At 38.7% G+C, this 24773-nt stretch overlaps 1 protein-coding gene across 1 annotated transcript in view; it reads right to left on the bottom strand.

Moving 5' to 3' along the window:
- Positions 1-16914, bottom strand: part of LOC127655922 (DNA-binding protein SATB1) — a 105384-nt gene extending 88470 nt beyond the window's left edge. Inside the window, exon 1 of the mRNA XM_052143995.1 lies at positions 16853-16914. The gene's annotated coding sequence lies outside the window, so the exon portion shown is untranslated. The remainder of the gene's footprint in view (positions 1-16852) is intronic.
- Positions 16915-24773: the final 7859 nt, after the last annotated feature.

Raw genomic sequence — 24773 nt, 5'->3', positions numbered from 1 at the left:
GTTTAATGTTGTCCATATAGATGACTCATCAACAGAGATGTTAACCAGTTCCAATGATTCCTTCAAGTCTTTATCTGTCACTCTAGGGTTCTTGTTTACCTCAATGAGCATTCTGAGGGGTGCCCTTTGAGTCACATTGGCGGGACGGCCACTCCTAGGGAGAGTAGCCACAGTACTAAATTGTTGAAAATTTGCCTAATTGTAGACAGATAAATATCTAAGCTCTATAATATAACTTTTTAATCCTTTCCAGCCTTATGCAAAGCAACAATTATTGATCATATGTCCTCTTTTTTTGTGAGGAATGGTCCACGTCAACAGATGCTTAAAATGTTTGAGTGCTTTTTATAAGTCAAAGTAGCTCTAACCTACATCCTCCAATTTCGTTTCATTAATTGGATGCCAGATTTGCCAACTTCTGACTCTAACTAGCTTTTTTTGTCGTCTTTAGCCTAGGGATTCACTTACTTTTTCCACAGCACTGTGAATGTTTAATGGGATGTGTTCAATAAAGACATGAAAGATTATAATTGTTTGTGTGTTCCTAGCTTGTGCTTTATCGATACTTGTGACTTTAATGAAGATGAGATAAAAAAATCCAACCTGGCTAATATCAGCCAATAGAAACAATTCAACCCAGTGCTGGTTTGATTACACAAAGAATTAAATGAGTTTCAATTATGCACTCATGATAGAGACTTCCACTTCTTCTCTCCGACCAATTAATCCTCTGATATTCCATGTTGCTTTTGACAAGCGCTCTACATCACTCCATTGAAAGCAATGGGGGATCCCTCAACCAAAGAGAAGTGTCTCCCAAACCTCGTTGCCCCCGGTGATAGCGACAGAAGTCAGTAATTGCTGCTGCCTCAGACGACTTCATTAAATCGAGATTGTGAGCGCGACTGATCTCAGAACAGCAGAAACACAATTACGGTCTCACAGTGACGTGTGTGTCTATAGGGCTCTACCGATTGTGGGACCAGGCAAATATCCATATAATCAGTCATCTGACTGTCATTAGCTGGTAATGATTTGATTATTTTGCAGATGAATCGAGGTATAAATCTCTTTCACAAGCATTTCCTGTCTGAATCAATCAAAACCGTTTGGGTAGAGCTGACAGATAAGGAAGGAAATGTTAGATGGCTGAATTAAAAATGATGACAATCTGTCATTGATTTGAATTTAATATTTGATACTATAAAATAACTGCACTAATAACTACTGATATTAAGGTGTTCACATCAAACTAATAATGTATATTTGCAGTTTAGTTTCAATAAGTGTATTTTTTATCTAGGGAGAAAGGTTTTAATTATCAAAGTAAGTTACAGAGATGTGTATTGATCTTTTATCATAGCAGGAGACTTAAAGGGATAGTTCCCCAAAAATGGAAGCGCAGCGTAGTTCTAGCGGGAAGACTAGCAGCTGTTCAACATCACACCATTAGCGGGGTAATTCCTAGCCAATCACATGTAAGCCATTGCTTTATAAGTCTGCTCACAATCTATCACATTGCTGTTTCAGTGTGCTAAACACAGGCAACCTCCACCACCCCACCACCACCAGTTGAGCCCTGTCCCGCACGGGGGTAGGCTCCTCGCCCCTGCCTCCAATCTCCGGCAGGACATGACGGTTCCGGGTACAACTCCCTCGGACCGCCGGACGGGGCCTACGCCAAAGAGAGAGACATAGAAATGAACATTCCCTCATCATTTACTCACCCTCATGCCATCCCAGATGTGTATAACTTTCTTTCTTCTGCAGAACACAAATGAGGATTTTTAGAAGAATATCTCAGCTCTGTTGGTCCATACAATGCAAGTGAATGGTGGACAGAACTTTGAAGGTCCAAAAAGCATATAAAGGCAGCATGAAAGCAATCCACAGAACTCCAATGGTAAAATCCATATCTTCAAAAGCTGTATGATAGGTGTTGGTGAGACTATAAATTCTCCTCCCTGCCCAGTAGGTGGTGATTTGTGCGAAGTATGCGAATCGGCAAAAACAAAAGCAGAATGATGAGAGAATGAAGAACCCTTCAAAGGCTTTTCAGATTTTTCTCCTATAAAGCCAGGGGAGAAATCAAAATAGTCACATATGGGGCAACTGTTGACAAACAGTAAGAGTATAGAGCTATAAAATGAATGTGGTACCCAGTGTAAAAAAAGATGGACGACGCACCTTCGCTTCTTTTCCATTGGTGAGAACTGAAGCCGCCAGTGTCCCGATATGGCGCTGACATCTTGGGACTTGAGTCTGCGCAGTTGCGATTTCGGCACCAGACCTGCGCAGTAGTGAGCAGGAAGTAAAGCCGTGAAATCAAGGCCCCGCAGGAAGTAAAGCCGTGAAATCAAGGCCCCGCCCCTGCACTTTTGACTTTTGACTTATGACGGTGTGAAATAATTAATTATAGAAATTTAGATATTAAATATAAAGCTCCAATCTCCTCAGTCCTTCGAAGATCCCGAAAAAAAGTCAGTTGGTGCTTCAGTGACTACTTCGCTCAGAGAACCTGTCAATCACAGCTGTCAATCACGATGTCACAGCACCGTTTTTATAGCATCAAATAACTAAAAACAAACTTATTTTGAAAACAAACACTTGAAATGACATCAACGTGATAGAAACTACAGTAAATGACAGAAACTATCTTTGGAAAAAAGATATGTGAAGTGTAATTTAATTGTTTAGTTGGTCTCACGCCTCCCCATGTTATTCGTTGAATAACATGGGGAGGCGGGGTTTATGACCTATTCTAGGACCAGTCACCGGGGGGCGATCGAGACGTTTTGGCTTCACTTCTGAGGGCTTGTACGGCACACAACAACAAATTTTAAATCACATTGAAACCTTTGGTCTGTTTGCAAATCTGAGCAGCCTGAAACATTAATAATTTACTAATAAGAGACAAAAACGTAAAACAAAATTTACAGTAAAATCCCGGCAGCTGTGGTTGCCAGAGATTTACCGTAAAAAATACTGTGACCATGTTTTAGGATTTATGGGATGTCATTTTGATGCCTGTATATTTTATGGTTCGCTACCATTTATATTATTAAATGCGATATAGTCTTGATGCACTATCCCATACCTGTCCCGGGAGTCTCCCGTATTTCACAGCAATCTCCCGCTCCCACCCGTTGGTTATTTCACCTGGGAAACTCCCGTAATTTGTATGGCCCAAACCCCGTTATATGAATAAGCACATCAATATATTATTCCCTGTTTGTCCAGTTGCCAGATCTTGTATGAAACACATCCTACTCACACAATCAACACATCATACAAATTTCAACCCATTTGTGACCTCAACCTGGCAACCTGCAACCCAGTTGCGCTGTTGATATCTGCGCAGGTAGTAGACGCGGGACGTTGAATCAAGCATCACTGGTAAATGGGAGGAGAAGACTCAGGTGGTGCCCCAGCAAAAAAACAAAATATTATGTAAATGTAACAACAGCTGGACAGAAGAATTTAATTTCATATCTTGAAGCTATTTCGACAATGCCAACCCCCCGCTTTTTTACATTAAAGTGTATTGTTAATCACCATAGTAACTACAAAATGATTCCCGGAGTTATAACTAATACACATGTAGTGCACAGCGTTACTCACACAAACACAAAACACCATCAGGGTAACGCATGTGACACTAAAATAATGCAATAAACATATAACACAGAACACCCAAATGTACATAACTGATATTTCAAATAAGAAGAAACATAACTATTCCCATAAAATATAATGAAATGTAATGGGTCACGCAAGAACTTCTGGGAAAGCCCAATTATTGCTATTCACTGCAGCTTTAACGATAATTTACTGTAAAAATTACATGCCTTGTCTTGTTAAACACAACATATATTTTGACCGTTAATTATATGGTAAAATCATACTTTTTACATCTAAAAAACAAACACAGTTTTTTACCGTAAAATGCATCGTCTTGTTAATATTTTGCTGTTTTGGGCCGAAGGCAGGGAAGCACCCTGGACAGGTAGCCAGCCCATCACAGGACTAACACACACAAGACACATTCACACTCTTGTTAAATATATTATCATTATTAACCGTGTATGTTAAGAGAACTGCCCGTTAACTAATTAATGTTTTTTTTACAGTACATTTTTACATTCTTTTAGCATTCAAATTACAGCAATTGATGTGGGGTTATCAAAGCAGGAAACTTAAGAAACAATTTCCATTTAATGTCAGTCATTCTCAAATATTTGAGATTTTAAAGAGCTAGTGATTTCTGTCCTATTTACTGTATGTTTTCATAGTCATAGTGCAATTCACTTTTACACTTTTAACACAAGAAACTATATAGGAAAAAGAAAAGCGGTTCTGTATATTGCTATGATTACAAAGCAGCACAAAACAACAGGCCACTTGCTACATATACAACTGAATTCCACAAGAAAGTCGGCAAAGAAATACAGATATATACAGGACATGTACACCAAATAAAAAGAGCTTTTTCTTTAAATTTCTTCATGCAATGGGGTATTTCTAAAACGTAAGCATCCGTTTGGAGCATCTGTGATAATTGCCACACATTAATATGTCTCTGGTCACTAATAATGATTTAAAAAATATCTAATACCAAATAATTTAAAGTAGTGGTTCACAGCCAGGGGGTTGGGACCCACTAGGGGGCCTCAGCACACTTCCAGGGGGGCCTCAAGATCTCTTATAATTATTTAAAATATGATAGATTATTAATTGGGGCCTGGGTAGCTCAGTGAGTATTGACGCCGTCTACCACCCCTGGAGTCGCGAGTTCGAATCCAATGCGTGCTGAGTGCTTCCAGCCAGGTTCCTAAGCAGTACCGCCGCTCCTTATAAGCAGACTACACAGACTGTGTATGGCACCGACTCCCTAGGGGGGCACCATCTTACCCTAGGAGGGCACCTTACTCGCACGTTATACATTATTCAAGGACCCGAAAGCAGTCGCGGAACACAGAGGATGGCTTCGCGCTCATATCATGCGAACCCCCCTCCCCGTTCAGATGATCGCTTCACATTCTGTCCACCTGGACTCTGCGTAGGGCATCAATTTGGCGAGCGCCGGCCCTGTTCCTAAGCAACCAAATTGGCCCAGTTGCTAGGGAGGGTAGAGTCACATGGGGTAAGCTCTTCGTGGTTGCTCTCAATGAGGTAATGGAGACTCACAGCACGTGGATAATTTGTGCGTGGATCGCGGAGAGTAGTATGAGCCTCCACATGCTGTGAGTCTCCATGGTCTCAAAAGCGGGGGAACTGAGACTTGTCCTCCGATACCCGGATTGAGGGGAGTAACCGTGCCACCACAAGGACCTACTAAGTAGTGGGAATTGGGCATTCCAAATTGGGAGAAAGGAGATTAAAGAAATACAATTTATTCGGCTCACCCCTGGATTATAAAAAAAGTGATTTCTATCGGGAAGACACACAGGCTTGAGTGAAGTTTAAGATGCCATTTATTTGATGAATGTAAAACAGAAACATAATGTCTCTCTTTGGCGTAGGCCTCATCTGGCGGTCCGAGGGAGTTGTACTCGGAACCGTCATATCCTGCCGGAGATAGGAGGCAGGGGCGAGGAGCCTACCCCCGTGTGGGACGGGGCTCAACTGGTGGTGGTGGGTTGGTGGAGGTTGCCGTGTTAGCACACTGAAACAGCAATGTGATAGATTGTGAGCAGACTTATAAAGCAATGACTTACATGTGATTGGCTAGGAATTACCCAGCTAATGGTGCGATGATGTACAGCTGCTAGTCTTCCCGCTAGAACTATGCTGCGCTTACATTTCCGTAAGTCCCTAAAGAGGAAGTAAATGGGGCCAGTTCATTATGATCAAAATCCACAATGTTTCAAAATATAGCCATGAGACGTAAACATTATACGTGTAAACTTGATTTTAGTGTGATAAAATCGCTTACAGGGTTCAACTGCGTAAAGTTGTAATTGCAACGAAGTTGTAATATTGGATATAACTTTACATAGGTAAGATTAGTAAGTGATTTTCTGACACTAAAACAATGTTAACATACAGTATATATTTAAATCTTGTGGCTTTACTTTTGAAAAAGTGAGTATTTTAACATTTATGGATGGCCCCATTCATTTCCATTGTAAAAGACTTACTGTTACCAATATTTTTGCTTTCTTTTTTGTTATTTTCATTGTATTGAATCCAAAACATTCCTTTAAACACTTGCGTTACAGCTACAAGGCAATGGTTATCACTATATCAACAAACACAATTACAAAAGTGACTCCTGTATTCATTCACACACATGTAACAAAAAAGTATGGGATTCACTTTTGCATTTAAATGCGCTGAAATGTCTCTCCCAAAACATTTAAGTGTGTATGTGAATATAAAGGGGGCGAAACTATGGAAATGAAGGCAGCTCATGCCATCAAGTTTGTCTGCTCCACGACACCTCCAGCCAACATGCCTCTTTTATCCCTTTTAGAATTCCTCACAATGCAAATGGACTCTTGTGGAAGGCATATCATACCCATCCATCTCTCAGGGATCACTCGAAGGTTGCCAACGGCACCAAGCTGGCCGAGATTCCCAAAGGGACGGAGAAGCCCTGGGAAATGTGGCTAATTGTGAGCACCTTGGCTGAGACTCTCCCATTGCCTTAGGTTTGTCACGGCTCAAAGAGAAGTCAAACGATGCCCAAATATGGAGCAAGTGGGCCCAGAAATGTTGGGGGAGCGTGTCTTTGAGTTCATCTGGATTGGCGTCGATAAGAAGTGGTGTTCTTCTCCGCGGCATATCGCCACCTGACGCTGTGCAAACGCTTGAGCTGCGCGGGGCGAATGGTGGTGGCACGCATTCGAGCACTGTAGGCGAAACGGTCACATGCCAACACTGGACACTTCCATACCAACAGAGCATTCTTGAACAGCACAGCTTCAAACCCAATGTTTGTTCCAGCTAAGAAACGTTGTTTGTGCATCAACAGAGTTGGAGGTGCCAATGGCGTGTTGAACTATATCAGTTAAAACATTCGGCCTGTCCTTTTAAGATTAGGTTGTGAGCTGTGAAGTCAGGATATGGGATACAGGTGAAATATTTTTCACCTTCTATGCAAAGTCATAGGCTGAAGTGAGATAAAATGTTAACAAGCAAACCCAAATATATTTCTGGAATTTAGTGTGCTTAGTTTCAAAAAAGCTCATTGTGGGAAATACCATTGTGACTTTTAGAATTGGCAGGGGCGTCATGCAAAGGGTGCAATTATGTGTGAGATATGACCAAATAAGACCAAAAATAAAAGTCTAGTGGTAATATTTTTGTTTATGCTGCAAGGGTTACATGCTCAAATCCCGACCTGGTATATATTTCTTTAAAAAAAAACATTTTTTGCAACCAATTTGAATGGGCAATTTCTGCGATGGCATTTAAGACAAACAGTTTTATTTTTACCAAAATATTCATTCAACTTAAAGGCATTCTGTACCCAAAATTTTTAATTCTGCCATTGTCTATTCACCCTCATGTGGTTCCAAACCCCTACTAGTCTCTTTTTTTATGCGGAATGCAAAATATTTTAATTGTATGCAGTGTTGGGTGTAATCTGATTACAATACGCATATTTATCAAACAATATTATGTAGAATACACCCCATAATGAGAACATTCAAAACACAATTGTTTTATACACTGAGTGGAAAAAATGAAACTTTTCAGTCGAAAGTAACTAAAAAGTAGTGTAATTACAAAAAATAAGACGTTTATAAAATGTACATACCCACTGATGAGTATGTAAATTCCTTTATGAAAATAGGGATTTTCCTCCATACGATCAATTCAAGCTTAAAATACACATGTAAGCACAGTGTAGTTCTAGCGGGAAGACTAGCAGCTGTACATCATCGCACCATTAGCGGAGTAACTCCTAGTCAATCACATGTAAGCCGCTTGTTTTATAAGTCTGCTCACAATCTATCACATTGCTGTTTCAGAGTGCTAACACAGTATCCTCCTCCACCCCACCACCACCAGTTGAGTACCGTCCGGCATGGGGGTAGGCTGCCTGCCCTGCCTCCTATCACCGGCAGGACATGACAGTTCCGAGTACAGCTTCTTCGGACGGGACCTACGCCAAAGAGAGCTATTCATTTCTGTTTTATATTCAGCAAATAAATGTCATCTTAAATTTCACTCAAGTCTGCAAGTCTTCCTGATAGAACTGCTTTTACGAGCCACGTCAATAAGTGGCGGCGCACTTCAACAAACCTCACAAGCAGTGCAGAAACAGAATAAGAACCACTTGTGATTTTCATAGTTTCCACTGCTTTTACTACTTTATAAAGCATCCTTAAAATGCACAGTTTATGACCCCGAATACCAGTGAGATGCTCCAAATGCATCCTCGGCACGCACATGTACATTTAGCAACAATTAAAAATAGGGCCGACGGAACATAAGAATACGTTCTGTGAGAACTAGACACATGAAAACAGATTTCTGTCATCAAAGTGATGCATGCGCTTAATTCTATGAATAAATCGGTATGTCATGTAATTCGATTACAATTTGTAATTGATTGACAGCCCTAGTACTTAGCAATGTTATTCATTTTTAATTAGTAATCAGTAAAGTAATCTGATTACAATTTTAGAGTTAATTAGTAACTTGTAGTGGATGACTTTTTTTGAATGACTTACCCAACACTGATTGTATGGAAAAGAGATAAAGATAAAGGGTGAGTAGGAAATACCCAGATGTTAAAAGGGATCTAAAACCACAAAGATGAAAGTAGCAAAGCTTAAAGTAAGGTCAAACATTTCCTGCACCACCATGATTCTTTTAAACGGCAGGTTTAAAATAACTGATGGGGGTTTTGTTACTGACCACATTTGTGTTGGATACACAGAATTTACAGCATATCGAGCACATCATGCAATTTAATGTCCATTACCACTCTTTTCAAGAAACATTTACCCTGGGTTAACAGAGTGAATGCCTATTTTGATAACTCTGTGGATTTTTTAACTCTTGCTAATTTGAATACATAATGTAATGCAATCATTCAATTTAATGAGATGCCCATCAACAACTTTTAAGTGAGATGTTGCAATAAATATGTATTCACTGTGAACAAATAGGGTCACAGTTTTTGCAGTTCGCACAGCTTTCACTTTTTGCATGCTAATTTCTGAGCATGCTAATCACTGATCATTCATTTTTCAGTCTTGCAGCAAATTATTCAGTTTAAAATATCAGCACAATGCAACATAAAGAGCCCAGTGTGTTAGATGTGTCGAGAACAGAGGGTTCTGTGCAAACGCAGAACAAGACACAAGTGTTGTCAGGCTAATTGTGGAAAGACCAGCAACGATTTGCTTCAAGTAAGCCGTGGGAGTATAGAAACAAAAGGTGCCACAACAAAGGGCGAAAACCCTACGTACTGTTAAATACGGTGAGTAATGGTGAGCAATATCAAAAGTGTGGAATTCATTGTAGTGGTGTGAAGATTCAAAATGACATTTCGAGTATTTCCCTAATTACAGTAAGACTGATTTCTGAATCTGTTGCTAGTTTCATACTGTGGGAATACTGTACAGAGACAATGATTCATCTTAAACGCTCTCTGAATGGATTTTTGTCAAAAGACTTAACAATCTGTACCACTTTCCACCAGTGCAATTCAATACTAGTGTATAAATAATCCTTAGTCTGGGGTTTTATTTGCAGAAATACGTATATTAGTTATATAGAGTCAGAGGGAGATTAATATACTCTAAATATACACACCACATATTTCTAATATATTTTTCTCTCTGTATTGCACTGCAGTGACCTGAACTATAAAATAGAAAAAACACCCACATCCAATTTTTCACAGATGATTCACAGATTGCACTCAAGTTCTCGACTTATAAGCGATAGAAACCACGCAGTGATTTAGCCATTTTTACCAATGTACTGTATAATGAACGTGTCAGTGTTCTTTCATATCTCAAACAAACTCCCTGGCCATTGTCCTACTAGTTAAAGGCTTTCACCTTACCATTAAAACGGTTTCAGATCCTGCAGTTCAAGTGGTGGAGAGTTTGCTAGGAACGTCAAGGTCGTGGGTTTGACTCCCCTATTTGAACGCATGCATTGGAATGCATTGAAAGTCCCTTTTGAAGCTGTCTGACAAATGAATACATCAAATGTGGCATAACATCACCTCATCTGTACATCATTTATTGAGAACTTATTATGAAAAACGTTTGCGTCGTAGAGAATGAGATCCCTGATGGAACCGTGACAGCTAACAAGCATGTAGACGTTGTTTCTGTTTGTCTTGTTTGCCTGTTGGGAGACTTTTGAAGCGACACAACTCCAGGTAAAAAACTCCTGATGGAATAATAGTTAACACACTGAATAATTCCATTCTCTTGATTTTTTAATTTAGAATTTTGTTTTGTGTGTGTGTGTGTGTGTGTGTGTGTGTGTGTGTGTGTGTGTGTGTGTGTGTGTGTGTGTGTGTGTGTGTGTGTGGGTGGGTGGGTGGGTGGGTGTGTTGGGGGTGGGGGGCGTTGGTGGAGTTCCATATAGTCTAATGAGAAAATAACAAAAGCACAAGAGACACAAATGGACTAATGGAAAGTTTGATTGTGTTGGTCGAGCCGCGTTTTAAAAAAACAATCCCTACGTGAAATTAAACACTGTGTATCATCCTGCTAATTTGACTTCAATTAAACGGCAAGCCATAAATGGTCTGTTCTGTGATCAAACGTTCACATGCGACAAAATAAAGGCTCCCAAACCATTACGACCAAAATAACATCAGTCCCCGGGGATGATACCGGTATCTGATCCTCGTAAGTGACAGCTGATGGTTTCTGGAAGATAATTAACTTTTCAATTAGAGGTGCATCCGACATTGCAAGCGTATCTACTTAAACAACTAAGATGCGACTGAAGGAGATGCAGATGCATTATTACTGCAAACAAACAACGTGCTTTTGAAATAGATGTCATGATTTATGATGTCTTTTGTGTGATAGCTATATCAAAGATAAAAAGCAGAATGCATGCTAAAATAATAATTATGTCAAAATATTTGCACAGAAAAAACAGCAAAAGGCAGAAAAAGCTGCATCCTGATGTATTTTTCTTTCTTTTGAAATTTCAGAATTTTATTAAGAGAAATAAAAACAAACAAACAAAATCACATAAACATAAACTAAATAAAACACACCTAAAAAAATAAAAATAAAAAAATATTTAATTTACTGTAAGAACCAGCAAAGAGACAACATCTAAATAAATAACCAAAATAAAATCAATAAATACAATTCAAATAACCATACATACAATCAAAATATACAAAAAGCAATAAATAAGAAAATAAAGCATAAAACATACATAAATAAAATACACAAAAATCTAATATATATACACGTTTAAAAAAGGGTATTTTTGAACAAATTCTAAAATAAATGTCATCGTTTCTGACAGCTGAAGAACACCCTAATATTTGATCTACTAACTTGGCCAGCAGTGATATTTTAGAAACAAAACCTTTGTCAGCTGTCCAAACATCTATATTTGTGTAGAAGATACACGGCCCTCTGAATGTGATAGATTCAATTAGTGAGAGTCTATTAGTTTTGTGCTAATATCAAGGCACATCCTGCATTTTTTAATTGAGCCGGTTGCAGGACCGATGCAGTTCAGAGAGGAGAGAAGTCAGTGTCTGCTCATTAGACAAGCCGAGCTCTACACCTGGGGTTCATCCAAACTCAGGGCAGAAGACCGCGGAAACACGGGCCGTAATTACAGACGAAGATGCTATAGAATCATTTATGTTAATGCAATCACAATACATGTTTTAGTGATCTTAGGGGGGGTGTTTCTGGATGCGTTTTGAGACTTGAAGGTCTCAGTTTGGCCGTCTGCTCAGCCGACGTGTGCACATCAAACCGACTTTGGTACGAATGTTGTCACAAGTGCCCCCAAAATAACTTCATTGCATCTCAGTCACAACGAGGTCCTAAATGAAATATCAGCTTCTGAGAAACGAGCCACCCATTTGAAATTGCTTTTACATATTGTCTGCAGCTAAAAGACAGCGTATCTGTCTCGCGAAATGTGTCAGGAATTACAGCACATTTTTAACTCCAATTCCAAAAACATGCATTAACCCCCTCCTTAGGAGGTGGCACCGTTCTTTTCTGGTGCAAGCTAAATATCGCAGCAAAACACGGCTGTTCGAAGCAGCAACCTGGCAGCAGAATGAGCATAACCCGGTACGGGAAGAAAGCATCCATGTTATCATGCGCACACATGTGGCCTGTGTAAAGATTAAGCTGTATTCATCCCCGGCTGCCTTCTCTCCTGCCTCAGTCCATCACAGATATGGCACCGATTCAGGCAGGAATGCAGGAGAGGTGCCACGGATTTCACACGCTCCCCAAATCTGGAGGAGGACAGGACTGGAGACGCCGAGGTGTGGTACTCTGGTATTGCCTCTCTCTCCCCCAGCTGGAATACCGCGCTTGCAAGAACATCACAGAAGCTACGTTCACGGTCCCAATAATTATAGTTCCTGGAATTCCCCAAACATTGGATGATTCATGTCTTCCTTGGAACAGGGGTTCGAAAAAGCTACAGTGTTTAGAAGATGAATTTTGAGTCAAGAAGATCAGACATATTCGTTACGCAGACGATTGATGTGGTATGTACAAAAGCACATACATTATTAACAGAATAGTTCGGCCAAAAATGAAAATTCGTCATTGTGCGCTTTTCTTACACCGATTATGCTTAATAAGCCGATAACGTCTGCACACTTATATTTTCGCCCATGACCTCGTTTTCGCAATATATGTAAACTAGAGCTGTCAAAATTAACGCGTTAGCACATGCGATTCATTAAAAAAGTTGAACGTGTTAATTTGTCTAAATCGCGATCAACACATTTACCACTAATAAAGCCTAAACCAGCATAAACACTGGTTGGAAGAGCGAAACATTTGTGATGTGTCCATCCGGAGTCATTACAGTGACGCACATTTCAAAACACACATACAACAACAATGTCAGTGATCAAATGATGGAGTAAGGAATGCTATTTGTTGTACAAAATAAGCCCAGATGGGACTTGTGACAGAAATCAAGTATTGTTCAACCTATTTAAGGTGCATTAAATTATCACAGAAGCATGTCAAGTCTTAACTACAAACAAAACTCAGAATAAGACGTTTTTGTATTCAAGCGCTTTTCATGTGGAGTTCAAAACGGCACTTAAACGTTGATGTTGACGCCCTGATGTGAATCATGAACACGGCTTTATGAATGATATAACAAAGCCGATAGCCACAGAGTACCAGCAGATAAATATTGTGGATGTGGAGGATGAGAGTTTAAGTGATTTAATGCCCACTGCAATGAAAATGCAACCTATGAGGAGACTAGTTCTTTCAATAAGTCAAACTGCCACTTAGACTTTGTGAAACGTTTAATGTTACTTGAATAAGTGCTATTTTTGTGCATTTCTATCTTTGTTTGGAAGATGATAAATAAAGCATTATATTGTAACATATTGTTTTGTTTTCTTTCGTAAAAAGGAAATAAATGCATTTTGACAGGAAAATAGTCAATTTTCAGCACTTTCAAAATATGCGATTAATCGTGATTAACCTCAACAACTATGCGATTAATCATGAACTGACAGCACTAATGTAAACACTTTTACCTGCATTCTTACAGGCTTGTCTAATTTGCGCTTATGCTTTGATGTCAAAAGCATAGAATAACCTGATCATTTAGTAAATGCTTTGTAAAACTTTTTTGTTGTTGTTGTCGAAACTTTTGAATTAGCTAATTTTTGGTTATTATCAGCATATTTCTCACCATAAAACACCATTAATGCATGCTAAAAGTAGTGCATATGATCTGTGCACTATATTTCAAGTTTTTCGAAGCCGTACGATATGTTCATGCGAGGAACAGACCAATATTTAAGTCGTTCCTAACGGAAAATCTTCCCCTTTGCTAAAGCTTGTTTTTAGCCCAGTAACCGAATGTAATGCTGCAATTTTAGACCACGTCCACGCTAATATATTTTCGGTTGAAAATGTTGTTATAATCACAAAAACGAGAGTTTTCCTCCACCAAAAAATAAGCCCCTCCCCATTACCACATGCTCTGGAAAATGATAGAAAACTGAAAACAGAGTGTTCAAACAAAACAGACTAGTGTGGGTGTGGCCTTAAAGGGTTAGTTCACCCAAAAATGAAAATTATCTCATTTACTCACCCTCATGCATCCCAGATGTTTATTAATTTATTTCTTCTGCTGAACACAAATAAAGATTTTTAGAAGAATATCTCAGCTCTGTAGGTCCATACAATGCAAGTGAATGGTGACTAGAACTTTGAAAGTCTAAAAAGCATATAAAGGTAGCATAAAAGTAATATATACGACTCCAGTGATTAAATCCATATCTTCAGAAGTGATATGATATGTGTGGGTGGGAAACAGATCAATATTTAAATCATTTTAAATCATTTAAATCCTTGGTGAATTTGCTAATTTCTCTCAGATCTGGTAGTTACTATGGATAGAGCTTTAATTGTTTGTGACTTCAACATTCACTTTGATAATGAAAATGACACAATGGGATTAGCATTTATCAATATTCTCAACTTCCTTGGAGTCAGACAAAATGTGACAGGACCAACTTATCGTCATAATCATATGCTAGATTTAATTATGTCATATGGAGTTGATGTTGATACTACAGAGTTCTGCAGCAGAGCGATGACATCTCAGATCATTACCTCGTCTCTCGTATGCTGCAATCAGATAATGTTACTCAATCTACCCCACACTATCATTCAGGTAGAACTATTCTTTCAACCACTAAAGATAGCTTCACTAATAATCTTCCAGGTTTATCTCATATACTCAGTGAGTCAAAAAGTGTAGAAGAACTTGAAGTAATATCAGAGTCTTCTCTACCACTCTTGATAGTGTCGCCCCCTTTCGATTGACAAAAATGAAAGAAAAAAGCCCTCCACCATGGCACAATGATCACATCTCATACTCTTAAAACAGCAGCTTGGAAAATGGAGCACAAGTGGAAGAATATAAAATTAGAGGTATTTTGCAGTGCATGGAAGGATAGTGTCTGTAGCTACAGACAGGCACTAAAAGCTGTCAGGTCAGCATATTTAAGCAAACTCATAAAAAAAATAACCACAACAATCCTAGGTGTTTATTCAGAACTGTGGCTAATTTGGTTAGGAATGAAGCCTTGACTGAACCAGGTATTTCGTCGTAGCACAATATTAATGACTTTCTTGAATTTCTTTACAGATAAAATTGAAATAATTAGCAATATAATTGGAACTATGCAATCATCTCTCACAGTACCACAAAAAACAGTATCTCATATGTGGCAGGGCGGAGGGCGGGGCCGGGTCGTGATCCTACACACCCGGTCCCGTATTAGGCTAATTATGCCTCCGTGAGGGTTAAAGGCTGACTGCAGAGGATCGTGCGGGAGAGAGAGATCGTTTATGGACATGTCCATCATGTGTGTGTTTGTGTCATCTTTTGAGTTTATCATTAAAACTATTATTTATATTGAAAAGCCGGTTTTCGCCTGCTCCTTTCCTTTAATACCTTTACGTCATAATTTTCCTCACGAGCAACTTCAATCCTTTGCTGTCATAAGTCATGAGGAGCTAAAAAAACGTATCGAAGCATCAAAAGTCACAACGTGTATGTTAGATCCAATACCAACTAAGCTCTTAAAAGAGGTAATCCCTGTAATCTCAGAACCTCTTCTTAATATTATTAACTCTTTGCTATCCTTAGGACATGTCCCAAGAAACTTTAAAATGGCAGTTATCAAACCACATATTAAGAAGCCACAGCTTGATCCTGGCAAATTGGCTAATTGTAGACCGACTTCAAATCTCCCATTTATGTCGAAAATACTAGAAAATGTAGTGTCCTCCTAATTCTATGTTCATTTCTACAGAGAAATAGTATATATGAACAATTTCAGTCAGGATTTAGGCCCCATCACAGTACAGAGATTGCACTAATCATCTGATGCTCTTAGCATTTCTCTTCTAGTGCTTTTAAATCTTAGTGTTGCCTTCGGCACCATAGATCACAACATTCTCTTGAACAGGCTTGAGAAGTATGTTGGCATTTGTGGACTTGCATTAGCATGGTTCAGGTCCTATTTACTGTAGCAGACTGCTACCACTTTGTCTGTAAGATATTTAACTTTTGTTTGATTTGACAATTCCCTGTCAAATGCGTTCATGACCTCAAGGCTAGATTATTGTAATGTAATACTGAGAGGATGTACTGCAAGTTCAATAAATAAACTTCAATTGGTTCAAAATGCAGCTGCCAGAGTGCTGACTAGAACCAAGAAATATGATCATATTAGCCCAATTCTATCGTCATTTGAATTTAATTGAATACAATTTTGTTAACTACATACAAAGCTTTGAATGGTCTAGCACTGCAGTACTTAAGTGACCTTCTGACATGCTATATTCCATCAAAAACTGCAAATTCTGACCTGTTAACAGTTCATAGAATATCAAAATCCACAAAAGGAGGTCGATCATTTTCCTATTTGGCTCCTAAACTATGGAATAGTCTCCCTAACACTGTTCGGGATGCAGACACACTCCCACAGTTTAAATCTAGACTAAAGACTCATCTATTTAGCCAGATATACATCCATCAACTCACAATTAGGCAGCTTTAGTTAGGTCTGCCGGAACCAGAAACATTTATCATGATTTATCAACATTTATGCAAAGAATTTAATGGTATCCACACTATTATTATTCTATTTGTTTACCTCATATCCCGAGGTCACCAGAGCTGGACAGATCCATCTTCTTTCCTGCTTGGTGTCAAACTCCACTGCTATGTGCCCCTGTGTTATGATGACTAAATGCAGCCAGTGCCAGCCAGACATCACTTCAGTCTATTACGATGGACTTCAGAGGATGAACTGATGCCAACTCCAACCATAAGACATGGGATACTTCATATGCCACTGCCTGAACCTTGGCCTTAGGATAGATCTCACCGAAATTACCAGTGGTTGAACTGCGATGCACCTCACTGATCTCTGCCTGCATTACCTTGATCTAATAATGGAATACATAGACTTTCAATTAGTGGCATTATATTCATGATGTTAGTCAGAGGGGAACTGGCCCCTACAGTGAGACTGGTTTCTCCCAAAGTAACTTTTTTCAATTAACCAACATCTTATGGTGTTTTGTGTTCCTTGCCACAGTCGCCTTTAGCTTGCTATTATTTAATTATTTATTTGTATACACAATTTACAATTATATTTAATCAAACAACACAATGATGGCTCTAAGACTTTACAGATTGTAATGTATTCAATGGAAAGGAGGAGACGAAAACCGACTTTTCAACATAAATAATGGTTTAATAATAAACTAAAACAGAAGACACAAACACACACATGACAGACATGTCCGTAAACTATCTCTCTCTCTCTCGGGAGACTTGATTAGCCTAATACAGGACCGGGTGTGTAGGATTACGACCCGGCCCCGCCCTCCGCCCTGCCACATTCTTCCCTCGTTCTCTCAGGCTGGGGAGCCCCCGGCATGACGTACACCCCCCCTCTTTCCCTGGGGGAGGGCGTGCCCTAAGCCCTGTCTGCCGGCAGGTCATCCCCATCTACCTGGACGAGGGAGGGGACAAGGGGAGGGAAACAGAAATAATTAAACTGGGGGGGTACTTCCTGTAACAGTGTAGTACCCCCCCAAAAAACACTGTAAAATTTAAAAGAAAGGGAAAAGGCCAACGCAAACCGGCAGTGAGAGAGAGAGGAGAGAGAGATAAAAAAAAAAAAAAAACCTACTCGGCGGTTCTCCGATACACCGTCGCATGGTCCTCGATCACTACTCCACCCTCTCTCTGACTCCGGTCTCCCCGGGCAGACCAGAGTCAGACTCACGACCCCCGGTGGAAAGAACGCCCCTCCGCATTCTCGGTGACTCGTGGGGACTCCCCTCCGCCCCTGGCAGCGGCCCTACCGCTCCAGGCGGTCGGGGAGACACTTCCCTCCTCCCCTCGCGGACGGAGGCCGTTCACCGCCTCAGGGCGGTCGGACTACTCCCTCCCCCGGTGGATGGCAGCGGTGCTCTCCTGGGTGGACGGCAGTGTCGAGGACTCCGCGACGGGCATCCCTCCTCCTTAACCGGGCTTCTGCACCAGTGTAAAGTATTCAATGGAAAGGAGGAGACGAAAACCGACTTTTCAACATAAATAATGGTTTAATAATAAACTAAAACAGAAGACACAAACACACACTGACGGACATGTCCGTAAACTATCTCTCTCTCCCGCACGATCCTCTGCAGTCGACCTTTATCCCGCTCGGGAGGCTTGATTAGCCCTCCTCCCTGCCACACAGATATTACTATTTCATTTTCTGTTAATGCATGATTTTATGTATAGCTGCTTTGAAATGATGTGTGTTGTGAAAAGCACTATACAAATAACAATGTAAAATTCTTCATTTGTATTCAGCAGAAGAAAGAAAGTCATAGACATCTGGGTTGGCATGAGGGTTATTTTGGGGTGAAATATCCCTTTAAATTCTGGGAATGATTTTCAGTGAATGAAGCTTTACATTTCTGTCTTTTCCGCACACAAAACTACCACATGGCATCTGAAGACTTGGAATGTAGCGCAAAAGTCATACAGACTACTTTCGTGTTGAGTTTTGGAGCTGGACAGAACTTTTCCTTAACAATCAAACCCAAATTTACCTTCAATATTGATTAAATACACTGTCAGAAAATGTCTCTGCTTCAATATAATTTTTTATGGTTGCTAGGAAATGCTCGCACAAATGTGACAGGGAAGGTTGAATGTTTCCCTGCCCTGCATGAGGAAGGGTGGCTTGGGTTTTGGAAATGGCTTACAGAGTCACAGTCACATTGGTTCCCTCTATGTGCTAAGCTCCTAATAATTCCTGTTTGGTTCAAAAGCAGACACACAAAGACCAGACAAAGTGATGAATGCTGTGCATACGATGCTAGTCACCCCGTGCAAACAATGAACAAGTCGCACGCACAAAGAGGGCCTTGCCGGTGGGAGCGACTATTAGACTACGTAATTCTTTCATCAAAGTCAGTCCTAAAATCCAGATGAAGGACCACAATAGAACTGGACGTTATTGTAAGTAGTTAGTCTACAGTGTTTCAAATAATATTATTTATAATTCTCTCATCGTTTACTCAAAAATGAGCATTTTTCTTAACCGACAATAATCGTGCAATTTAGCTCAATCAAATTATCAAAAATCCAAACCGTGCCCCCTTCCTTTGAATGGCCGTTACGCTTCTGCCAGCAAATATTCAGATTAGTGGTCGATCAATATGGGGTTTTCAGCGACTGATTCTCAGAAGTGGGTTACAACCTTAAATATAATGTCTTGGTAGCACCACAAAGACAGTATCCTTCAAAATATAAATGTCAAGTTAGCATTAAATCTACATTTCCACCTGCTCTGCATGTCATGTGATCATATTTCACAGTTTCCTGCTTTTGGTTCATTTGCACCTTTAGTTTATAAATGATAAAAATACACCGGTGCAGCATAGGGAAAAACATATTGTTCCCAGAAGGCTTTTTCACCAGTTACAACACGCGGTTTGATTAAATTAATTTCTGAACATAAACAAGACAACGTGTAGATTGCATAGCAACTCAAAAACTAATTCTACTTTTAAAGTGTAAAGTTTTTAACTGCTCTAAATCAAATAACGGTATTCGCACCCTGTGAATGCACTGACTATTGTTGGTACGTGTCTGAGTTTCAGGTGTACAAAACATGTTGTTTGTAATCAAATTTGTGTACCCAGGCATGAGCAATGCACTAACCTCTCAGAGTTGTGAAAGTGAAGTGTTGTTTGTAGGCGTTGTGCATTTCGTGGCGTGCATCTGTGAAGGGCTGCTACCGTTGTAGTCTTCAGTGTCAGCAGCTACATTTTATTTCTTAAAAACCACTGATGCAGTATATTAACTATAATTTATATTTATCATCTCTCGCAGGCCAGCTGACTTCAACAAACCGTTTAACACTTCAGTCTTGCATGTGGGCCCCCTTAATAACTATTATGCTTGAAGGAGCACTTTAAAGATTTCAAATCATTTCTTTAGACAAACACTAATGAATTATGTCACTATGACTGCTATGCAAAAGGGCCAGTGAACCAGTGGTAATTATGGGCCGACAGGAAGTCATTTGTGTGCATGTATAACGCTTTCACATTAAGCGCTCATACCATGATTTATAAGAAAGATGACTTCATTGAAAGCGCTACTGGTAAACCACAATACACTTTTCTTTTTCTTTCTTTTTTTATAAATTTGGGGTTTTCAATGCCCTATGCAGATATCTAGAAAGCAGGGTGGCTGATGGCTAATATAACGCTGATAGTAAAAATTTGAGCTATTATCTATTAAAGTTTCAAATGCAATAATTAAGCTACATGATGTGCCGATTAATCGCAATTAATCGCATATGTCAATATTTACTGAGAAGGCCCCTAAATTAAAGATATTGTAGAATATAACAATTAAAATATTATTAATCTAATATATAATGAATATTACAATCCAGATAATTCAAATAAATGTCATCATATTCAATCAGTGTTGGGTAAGTTACTCAAAAAATGTAACTCCAGAAAAATGTTAACTTTTAATCTATTAAAGTTTAAAATGCAATAATTAGGCTACATGATACATGATGTGCCGATTAATCGATCGAATTAATCACAATTAGTCGAATATGTCAGTTAAGTGCCTTGCTCAAGGACAAAATGGTGGTGGCTGTGGGGATCTAACCAGCAACCTCCTGATTACCAGTTATGTGCTTTAGCCCACTACACCACCACCACTCCAATTTACTCAAAAACTCACGACAAAACTAAAACATTATCAGTAATAATTATCAGATTACTGACTTATTATGTAATCATAAAAAGTAATCACATTACTAAATATTTTTAAGTTACTTTCTTTATTTTCACACAAAATTCAAAAATACATTCAAATTCAACAAATTCAAAATAATATGTATATTTCCTCCTAGTTCATAAACTCGTCAGGGGGTTCACACCCTTTATCTCAAACAGATGTACATATTAATGTAATTCAATACATATTTTAGAAATATGTGTAACCTGGGGGCCTGGGTAGCTCAGCGAGTATTGACACTGACTACCACACCTGGAGTCGTGAGTTCGAATCCAGGGTCTCCAGCTAGGTCTCCTAAGCAACCAAATTGGCCCGGTTGCTAGGGAGGATAAAGTGACATGGGGTAACCTCCTCGTGGTCGCTTTGTGCGCGGAGAATAGCGTGAAGCCTCCACACGCACTATGTCTCCGAGGTAACGCACTCAACAAGCCATGTGATAAGATGCGCGGATTGACGGTCTCAGGCGCGGAGGCAACTGAGATTCGTCCTCAGCTGCCCGGATTGAGACGAGTCACTACACCACCACGAGGACTTAGAGCACATTGGGAATTGGGCGTTCCAAATTGGGGAGAACTCTAGTGTAACTCTAGTAAAGTAATTAAATTTAATTCAAATTGAATAACTGTAATCTGATTACAAAAAGTTCAAAATGTAATGTGCTACACTCTTTTGTACTAAAAATGTATTAGATTACAATTACTTTGTAATTAGAATTACACTCAACAATGTATACACTATATATATATATATAGTGGCAGCAGACAAGCATTTCTACAATTTACTTAAAGTAAAAACAAAATGTTGATTTATTTCCATTTCATTGAACATAACCCTGTTATTGGCCGACTTTCATCTAAGCTGTTTTTAAATATTTGGAGTACTCACGTATTAGACGGATGCTTTTGGAGCGTCTCACTTTCGTTACGTCTCGTTTCACTAGTTTTCAACGTCTATAATCATAAGCACTGTGTTTTCAGGAAGCTGTGTCAAGTGTCAACTGTTTATCGATCTATTGGACATGGTTATTATAGGCCTAAATAATTGCCAAATATTAGTAGATTAATCAGCCTGGCCAATACATTGGTCTATTACAAGTTATACAGTATATTTGAAAAAGTGTTTCATTTTGCAAAGTATATACTGGTGATTATTGCTGTACACTACCCTGTACCATTTCTATATGTAAAAAGTCAAGTTTATAATTTGCTAAATATTGTATATATATATATATATATATATATATATATATATATGAACCGATTTGACATTTCCTCTAAAATGCACAACATTTTATATAACAAAGAAATAAAGTATGAATAATTTAGTGTAGTTTTTGGCTGTTTTGTTTGTAGGAAGACATGCTCAAAATCCTGCAAAATAAGAATGCATTGATGAATCAACATTTCCTGTATGCATACACAGTAGAAAACAGTGGTTACATTTTACAATAAGGTTGCATCCGTTAACATTAGTTAATGCATAATGTATCATGAACTAATAATGAGCAATAGATATTTTGACAGTATTTATATTTGTTAATGTTAGTTAATAAAAATATAATTGCTTATTGTTAGTTCAGGTTGGTTCATAATGCATCGACTAATGTAAACATACACTACTTTTGATTTAAAAAATGTTAACCAATAATAATAAATTGCTATAAAAGTATTGTTCATTGTTAGTTCACGTGAACTTATGTTAACAAATGTAACCTTACTGTAAAGTGTAACCAATATAGTATATGATTGTATGGAAAAGAGCAGTTTGGGCAATGTTCCAATGAATAAAGGTTTGGAACAACATAAGTCTGAGTAAAACATTACAGTAATTTCATTATTGGCTGTTTAATTCCTTTAAAGTCAAGGTAATGTTGATTTAACATATTAGATTAGGAGTCTAAAATGCATTCCCATTCTAATATTGCCAGGTTAAATTTTAGGTTAAAGTTTGCATGGCTCATTGTAAGCATTTATAATGTGTATATTTCATATATTTGCTTCGATTTTATGGTCAGTGGGATTTCAAATGTGATATAACCCCTGATGACAGCACCCATTACTCCATCTTACATGAGAACTATTTGTATCTAATTCTCGCTTCAAACATATACTCTACACAAATTAAACGTATTACCACAGAACTGATGAGTTAATCTGGACATTAAGGCTTCACCGCGTTTGAGAACACCACCAGGAAAACCCACTCAAAACAGAGGCTGCCTCTGCCCTCCTAAAGCATGTGAAGGTGGACTAAATTTAATTACAGCCTCTATAAAATCCATTTGGCAAATATTTCAAGGTACAGCACAAGCCCAGAAACTGCAAACAGGACTGGCAAGCGCACACAGTGCCTGATGGTGAGTGACAGTAATCCATGAAGAGAAGGACCAAATTACTGCATTTATTCCCAACACCGTTCCCTATTCTGTGATTTTTTTTATTTTGTTTTACATATTTAAAAAAAGACACAAAATACACATCTGCATAGAAAATATTTCAAATAATGCCTGTTTCATGTTTGTGTACATGCATAGGACCAAAAGCCGAGAGTCCGAGCCAAAAACACAACTTTCATACTTTGTGATTCCCTTGTTCAAGCGTTAATGCGATGAACAATCAAATAAGGTGAAAGAAAAAAGTTTGTTTTAGTCTCTGGAGCACTTTTTTGTAAATTGCCATTATGCTGTCGCCTTTGGTGCAAAGTGTAACATTCCACACAAAGTCTTTTTAGCAAGTCAGTCCACTGTCGGCCATCTTTGGAACACTATCAGGAGGCTATTTCCAGTCATGCATTACATTTATATTGACACAGGGGCGTTGCTAGGATCTTGATACATTGGGGGCTTAGCCCAGTCTCCAACACCCACCCACCCCCGCCCGCCCGCCCGCTTTTGGTAACTACTTCTTCTACTCATAGGCACACAATAATAAGCAATAATAATATAAATGGGGGTCTGGGGACCTCCCCAGGAAATGTTGGCCATTAAACACTTCATTTCCTGCATTCAGGTGCATTTTTTAGCATTTTAAATGATAGGTAAAAAGATAGAATGCTTTATTTGTAGAACTGTAACAGCTATGCACAGAAACACAAATAAATAATACATGAATATTAAATAATATTTAAAAAAATGAATATAAAACTATATATATATATATATATATATATATAATGTGTATATAGATATTTATCTTTCTATATTTATCTATATCTATTTATCTATCTATCTATACACACACACACACACACACACACACACACACACACACACACACACATAAATCACTCCAACAGTCTGCTTGTATAAGTCTGGAAAAGGAACTATAGACAGTGCAGGTCCAGTAAAGAGGGCATTCAACAGACAGTAAACACAGGCACTCTGTATAGGTTTGTAAAGAGAACTATATACATTTAAATAACATAGCTATAAACATAAATAATAGGGAAGAGGGGCACTGTATCCAGATAGATGAGCATTTAGATGAGATAAATGTAATTTAAAAAAAAAAAAGTCTAAACTCAGGCCCTGCATCTGAGGTAGACTGACCACGAGCTATGTGTTTGTGAAACGAAAGTTTCTGCTTCTGTAGAAGCTATAGTTCTGTATGAAATCAACATTGTTACAAGAAAAACATGTTTTTATCATAGACTGTAAAAAATAGGTTTTTATCCGCGCAATCTTATGGAGAAAAACTACACTACTAACCACAGTCCTAAGCTTAACAGCGACGCCTCTGATTGGT

The sequence above is a fragment of the Xyrauchen texanus genome, chromosome 15 (genome assembly GCF_025860055.1).
Source record: "Xyrauchen texanus isolate HMW12.3.18 chromosome 15, RBS_HiC_50CHRs, whole genome shotgun sequence".
NCBI lineage: Eukaryota > Metazoa > Chordata > Actinopteri > Cypriniformes > Catostomidae > Xyrauchen > Xyrauchen texanus.
The sequence above is the reverse complement of the archived record's forward strand: the minus strand, read 5'-3'. Positions and strand labels throughout refer to the sequence as shown.